Source organism: Globicephala melas, chromosome 2, assembly GCF_963455315.2.
Source record: "Globicephala melas chromosome 2, mGloMel1.2, whole genome shotgun sequence".
Lineage (NCBI taxonomy): Eukaryota > Metazoa > Chordata > Mammalia > Artiodactyla > Delphinidae > Globicephala > Globicephala melas.
Genome location: NC_083315.2, coordinates 1173902 through 1181762, shown reverse-complemented (window position 1 = coordinate 1181762; position 7861 = coordinate 1173902).

Here is a 7861-nt window from a genome sequence, read left to right as displayed (position 1 = left end):
ATTTTTAACTACAGGGAAGTCCAAAACTTTATAATATTCTTGAGGACATAAAACCAGGAAAGGGATCAGGGAGAAGTTGGTACTGACTTGGACTTTAAAGCAAAGACAGGACTTGGTAGATGAAAAGGAGAAAAGAGGATGAGCTGGCACACGGGGCCACACAGTGAAGGCAGGTACGCACAGGTGAGCACGGCATGCGTGCACTCAACAAGTGTTTAATAGGGCATGTTCTGTGTGCCAGGAAATGGGCCGGATCCGGGAGCCATCGACGAACGCAAATATCTCCTGGAATTTGCACTCTCTTGAAGGCAGAGGGACAACAAAAAATAGGTGAGTAACATGTGGAGATGCCAGTTGGTAACAAGTGCTCAGGTGAAAGGACAGAGCCAGGAAGGGAGTGGGGAGCTTGAGTCACGGAGTCACTCTTCCCACAGAGTGACCGAGCGATGCCTCTCTGAAAAGTGACCATCTTAGTAAGTCCTGGGGGAGGTGAGGGAGTGAGCTTGACCGCTCGATGGGGGAAGAGTGTTGTGCACAGACGGTACAGTAGGTGCAAAGGCCCTGAGGTAGAATTACATGCAAAGAGTGAAAGCACGCATTCTCAACAGGGAGACATCATCCAAAGGGGCAGGAAATTCACTCTTGGAAGATGAAAAAAGCTTACTCTTTTAATGTGTAAAGCAGGGGTCCCCAACCTCCAGGCCATGGACTGGTACTGGTCCGCGGCCTGTTAGGAACCAGGCCGCAGAGCAGGAGGTGAGTGATGGGCGAGCGAGTAAAGCTTCATCTGCCGCTGCCCGTGGCTCGCATGACCGCCTTGACCAACACCCCCAACCCGTCCATGGAAAAACTGTCCTCCACAAATCCGGTCCCTGGTGCTAGAAGGGTTGGGGACCGCTGGTGTAAAGCACAAACACAGAGACGGTGGATAATCAAATGTAGTATATTTATGGCGCTAAGATTTCATGGGGTGATGTAAGAGGGTCATTAGGAAAAAAATATCTAAACAGCACTTCCCTTCTGCTCCCGGCAGAGGCAGTAATGAAAAAAAGTCAAGAAACAGAGTTTGAGGGACAGTAAAGGGGCTGGGCTGGCTAGAATGGGGTGATCAAGAGGAGGAGAAGAGAACAGAGCAGATGCGGGAAACGGTCTGATAGGTCACTGTAAACCCTCTGACTTTTACAATGAGAGGCGCTGCATCACAGAGGAGAGGTGCGACTTAGCTTTTCAAAGAATCCCTCTGGCTGCTGCGCTGAGAGCAGACTGCGGGATGACCACCGCGGGTGGGCGCTGTGGCCCAGGTGACCGGTGAGGGTGCTCCGTCTAGGATGTCCAGGTGAGGTGGTGGGAAGCAGTGGGTTCTGTGTCTGTCGAAGATGAGACAGACGGGAGACGCATGGATTGAATGTGAGGGTGAAAGAAAGAGAAGAGTCGAGCACGACTCCAAGTTTTGGCCGGAAGGCCGGGAAGGACGGGGCGAATGCTGACCAGGAGAAGGGGGATGCGGAAGAAGCACCAGGAAGAATCGCCACCGTGTTCGAGGGGACCACTGAGAGAGGAGCAGGAAGGGCCGTCGGGAGGCTGGGCCTGGTGTGGGTGTGAGACGCCTACGAGGTGCCCAAAGACAGACGCTGAGGAGACAGTTGAATCTCGAAGTCTGGGGTCCAGGGGAGGGGCCCAGGCTGCAGATACAAATCTGGTCCGTGAGGCCTGGCGGTGAGATCAAGAAGGCTGTGAGGCGGGGAAGAAAAAGGAACAAAAAGAGAGTAGACAAAGAGAAGACAAACTCAGTGGTGGATCCAAACGCAAGTATGTCAGTAATTACGTTAAAGATTGATGGAAGGCAGCTGAAAGGCAGAGACTGTCAGAATAGAGATTCTCTATATATGCACCGTCCAGAAGAAGTGCAGGTTGAATACAACAACACATGTAAGCTGCAAGTAAGTGGATGGAGAAGGATACATGCAGCAAAGAGCAGGCATGAGACGGCCCAGGGGCTGCATTACTGCAGAGGAAAGAGACTTTAAGACAGGAAGTACTGGGCTTCCCTGGTGGCGCAGTGGCTGAGAGTCCGCCTGCAGGGACACGGGTTCCTGCCCCGGTCCGGGAAGATCCCGCATGCCGCGGAGCGGCTGGGCCCGTGAGCCGTGGCCGCTGAGCCTGCGCGTCCGGAGCCTGTGCTCCGTGACGGGAGAGGCCGCAGCGGTGAGAGGCCCGCGTGCCGCAAAAAAAAAAAAAGACAGGAAGTCCTTCCAGAGATGAAAGGGGACATTTCATTGCAATAAAATGATCAGCTCATCCAAAGTCATAGCAACCATAAATGTGTGTGTCTAACGACAGAGATTCAAAACACAGGAAGCAAATGTTGCTGTAAGTAAAGGGAAAGGGGGATGTCTCCACAATTCTAGTGCGAGATTTTAACAGCGCCCTCTCAGCAACTGACAAGATTGCTAGTAGAATAACCAGGCAAAAATCAAGAAAAACAATGAGATCTGAACACTACCACCTACGTTTTTAGGTACCTGACAAGGGCAGAACAGCGTTCTTTTCAAGTACTCATGGTACCTCTACCAGCATAAACTATATGCTGGGCTATAAAAAAGTCTCTATAAACTTTAAAATATTGAAATCATATAAAGTATGCTCTCTGACTACAATGAAATTAAATTAGAAATCAATAATAAAAATATAACTAGGAAAACCCCAAATATTTGAAAATTAAACAACACACTTCTGAACAACCCACAGATTGAAGAAGAAGTTAAAAGGGAAACTAGAAAAGGTTTCAACAGACTCACAGACACAGAAAACAAACTTATGGTTACCAAAGGGGAAGGGGAGTTTGGGATGAACAGATACACACTACTATATATAAAATAGACAAGCAACAAGGACCTACTGTATAGCACAGGGAACTATATTCAGTATCTTGTACTAAACTATGGTGGAAAAGGATCTGAAAAAGAATAGATATATGTAACTTAATATATTTATATATAACATATATATATGTAACAATCACTTTGCTGTACAGCTGACACTAATACAACACTGTAAATCAACTAAACTTCAATAAAAACATAAAATAAAAATGAAAGCAAACAAAACAAAACAAAGAAGTTTTCCAGTGGAAGGATAATAAAACTACAACATGTCATAACTTGTGGAAGGCATCCAGAGAATACTTAAAGAGGAATATACAGACTGCAGTCTTTTCATTTAGAATCGAGAAGTCCAGCACAGGTCACCCCATTCTATATTTTGAGTGCTGCTGACCTTTTAATCCTGCCTCAGCAAGGGAGAAGCTCTCACTGAGTGACTGAAGGTCTGCACGCTTATCACAGGGTCCTACCCTCAACTCCCAAAAGCCCAAGTGTCTCCAAGCAAGATGCTTGGACTACAGGAGAACTCAGAGCAGAAGGCAACCCCCCAACACCGTAAGTACAGGCTTTTGCTTTGATACAGATTTCTGGGAGGTTGGTGAATGAAGGCCATGAAATACAGTAAGTTTCTGCAAAGTCCAAGAACGTTAAACATCACCATCCCAAATAAACTGTAAATGAGGAGATGCCACCAGAAGGCTCGGAACACTGTGAGGATGTTTTCCCAGCTCTGGTCTAGATACGTCACAGTTTCTGGTTTTAGGTCCAAGGCTGATTCAATTTTCTAGATAAACAAACCCTCCCCAGCCCTGATCCTGCAGCTTTGCTCGAGCAGCACTGGTCTGGCGTCAGCAGAAGGCGTCCAGAGCAGGGCTTCACAGCTGAGGCCGGAGCTCGTGTTTAATGAGGCGCCCACGAGCCTCTGGGAGGAAGACCAGGCCCCGCCACCAGGTCTGCTCAAGTGGCACCGGTGACAATGCCGGCCAGGCACAGACAGTGTCTAGTTATAGTACGGTCACAAAACTCATACATCTCGCTCCTCCTTTGAATGAGAAAGCATCAGCGCTGGGTTTCCTGCCGCCCCCGTGCACACCTCACACATCGTGCACACCTCGCACATCGTGCACACGCCCGTCTCTCAGCTGCCTGCTGGTCTGTACAGGCTCTTCTCCCTGAACCCATCTCTTCGTTAACTCAGATCCCAGCGCATCCCCAGGCTGGAAGAGGCCTCCACACTCACACCCGTCTGGCCCCTCGGGCTGCCCCAGCAGGCCCTCTACCTCTTTCTGCAGCCCTCCTGGGGTTTAGAGACCCTCCTGCCTGGAAAGTCTTGCTTTGCCAGACCTACAAACTTGACAGGATTTTAAACATCACACGTCCCCTCGGAGCGTCCTCAGCGGAGGCACCATCCCTGCGGCGACGCCCCTTCACCTGTCTGGGGACCACTGGACGTCACGGCCCGAACGTCTCCGGACGTGACCCGTTCCAGGTCTCTGCAGCTGAGTCCTGCCGGGCAGGGCCCCGGCTTGCAGAGGCCAGGGCTGGGCACCACGCGGGCTGGAGAGGGTGTGGCAGGGATGGGACACGGCAGCCTCAGCTGGACCGCGGCCCCGCTCCCCCTCAGCAGCGCCGCCCCCCCGCCCCCCGCCCGTCCACCCTCCCGGCCTGGCCCGGCCCTGGTCGCAGAGCTGGGGACAGAGGTGCCAGGGGGCGGCGGCGGCGGCGGGGGTCTCTGTGTGACGGACCACACGAATCCGCTGCCGTCACTCCCGGGCGCCCCGGCGGGGAGAGGCCTCGCTGGCCGCCTCGTGCCTCTACCAGGAGCCGCCGCCCAGGCCTGAACTCCCGCGCACGGCCCCCGGCCGCCCAGGGGCCGCTGTCCTGCCCGCAGGACGGGTGAGCGGGCAGCTCCCCGGCTGCGGAGGCCACGACCCCAGGCGCCCCGTGGCGCCTGCAGGGCGCTCGTGACCCCCGGGCAGGCGGGCCGGAGCCTGTGACCAGGCCCGCCTCTGCCAGCCTCCCTGAGGGCCACCTGGCCCCGGAGGGGAAAGCGTCCCTCCCCAATGCTTACCTGGCACCTGGCAGAACAGCTAGCGCGGAGGGGCCAGGAGTTTCCCGCACGTCCTGCAAACCTGCGTTATGAGAGTGCGGTCAGGTCTCTCGCCCTCGTGCGCGGCGGCAACGTCCCCCTCCGCGGGGACGGAGGCTTATTCACGCCGGGGGCCCGGCCGCGCGGGCGGGAACGCCTCCGTTTGCTCCTTCACTCCCCTCGTACCTTCCGGCCTTTTCATTTTATTCCATTTGACTTTAGTATTTATTTGTTTGTCTGTGGGGCTGCGCCGTGTCTTAGTTGCAGCGTGTGGGATCTTCTTTAGTCGCGGCGAGTGGGATCCAGCTCCCCGGCCGCGGATGGAACCCGGGCCCCTGCCCTGGCAGCGCGGACCCTTAGCCACCAGGCCCCCAGGGCAGTCCCCCTTCCTGCCTTTCTGGTGGTCTTCTGGAGGCTTCCGTGCGCATGCCCCGCGTCCAGGACCCCCCAGAAGAGGCCTTCCTCTCCCTCGGGCCCCGACCCTTCTGGAAGGGCGGGCTGGGTTCACGGCGGGAGGCACTCGGCTGCTCGGACTCTGCTAAGCGGCTGCGGACCCCGTGGACAAACAGGCCTCGACCTCGCCAGCGAGCCCTGAGCCCCGCTTCGTTCGGCTCTCCTTGCGGGCGGCGGGGGCGTCTGCTCGGCCGGCGGGGCCCCTGGCTCAGGCAGCGTCGGGCTGGCGGCCCCACAGCCCGTCACCCACACGGGGGCGGTTCCGAGAGGGAAGGTCGCGGCCCCTGGAGGCGCCCGCGGCGGAGCTGAGCCGCGCTGCCCCGGGCGAGCCTCGGTCGTCGGCGCAGGGAAGGGCGCTGACTCCCGCTGCTGCCCCGAGCCGCCCCCGAGCCGCCAGGCCGGCCGGACGCTGAGGTCCCACAGCCAGGGCCCAGCAGGGCCCACAGCGCCAAGGTGGGCTTTTACTCCCTCTGGCGTAACAAACCTCGCTGGGCCTGGTGGGCAGGTGCACGGGGTCCCTGCCGCCCCGAGGGCCTGGGGCCCTGGCGAGGCAGCGCCGCGTGCTCACGCCCCTGCCCCCACCTGCCCAAGACAGGACCCTTCCCTGGCACACGCACGCACACACACGTACGCACGCACGCACGTGCAGATGCACACACGCAGCGCACGCACACACACGTACGCACGCATGCGCACATGCAGCACAGCACGTACGTACACACACACACACACACACACACACACACACACACACACACACACACTCACTCCCCAGCGGACCCACCTCACCCGCCAGCATCGTGCCCCCCTGAGCCCCACGAGGGCCGCAGGGACTGAGCGGTGAAAATGGGGTCCTTCCACCCGAAGGGCCACGTCCTGCCGTGCCAGCACTGCAGGTGCCCAAGTGGCCCTGCGCCATTCGCAGCCGTGTCCTGGGAGCAACCGGGGCCACCTCCCACCTCTCTCCTTCACTCTTCCCAGAACCGCAGGGTCACCCCCATCCCCCAGCATCTAGCGCACCGAGCAGCGAGGTCGGCCGCCTTCCCAGTGCTCACGGCATCCTGCACCCGCCACCGCCCAGCCCACAGCACCTCGCGCCTGGACCGCTGCAGTAGTCCTAAGGGCCTTGCTTCTCCCCTCACTGCACCCCCGTTCGGTCTCTTCTCGGCACACAGCCCTCTAAGACATAAGCGTGATCTGCTCCAACCAAAACCTTCCAACGGACCCAGCTCACTCCTCACATGCCTCCAGGGCCCCACGTGATCTGGACCCTCCACCCATCCAAGCTCATCTCCTGCCGGTGCCCCTGCCGATCGCTCCGCCCGCCCCACGCCAGGCCTGCTCTAGCCGGTGGGCCTTTGCCCCAAGTCTTGGCTCCGTGTCACCGCTCGACCATGCTCACCCCCCCAACACGCTATTTAAAGTGGCAACGTGGGGCTCCCCAGCAGTCCAGTGGTTAGCACTCTGCGCTCCCACTGCTGGGGGCACGGGTTCGATCCCTGGTCGGGGAGCTCGGATCCCGCGTGCCGTGGGGTGCAGCCAAAAAAATCAAAAGACAAAATAATTTAAAAAGTGAAATAAAACGGGTCTGTTCCCGCACCACTCACGCGTCTGGATTTTCTCACCCTGCGCTTCTTGTGCTGTATTCATATCACCTATCACCTTCTAACTCACCACGTAATTTACTTAAGTGTGATGTTCACCATTTGCTGTCTGTTTTCCCGTGGAAGCGTGCGCGTTCCAGCGGGCAGGGGGGGTTGCTGTTCAGTGATGTGGCCCAAGCACTGGGGAAATTTCCTGGCGCACGAGAAGGCGCTCAATTAATGTTTGCCGCGTGAATGGGCAAAAAGAATGTCACCCTTTACCAACAGACGTTGCAGCTCGTACTGGGCCCTGAAGCTGCCCTGCCAGTGCTGCCGGGACCCCCAGAGCCCATGGTGCGAACCCCGCTTCCTGCTAGCTCGTAGGTGTGTCTGCGCCTCGGCGGTGACTGCACAACTGGGATTAAACCGGCATCACCGGTTTAAGCCAGATACGGAAGAAAATACAGTAAGTCCCCTACATCCTAGCGAGTTCCATTCCAAGAGCGCATTTGTAAGTCTGATTTGTCTGTAAGTCCAACAAAGTTAGCCTAGGTATCCAACTAACACAGTCGGCTATATACCACTGCTTTCACGCTCGCTTCCGGACATCCTGGGCTTGAAATAAAGATGCTGCACTACTGTGGTCTACACAGTCCTGTAAAGTACACAAAAGCACGACCACTTGCAGAGGATGCACGCACGTGACAACGTACGCCAGACACGTGAACTAACTCACATGACTGGGCACGCGAACGCACGTTCGCATCTTTGAGAGCTCGCGACTTGAAGGTTCGTATGCAGGGTCCGTACTGCACGAGAAAGGGCAGGAGAGCCCCCCCGCCGTGCAGCTCCCT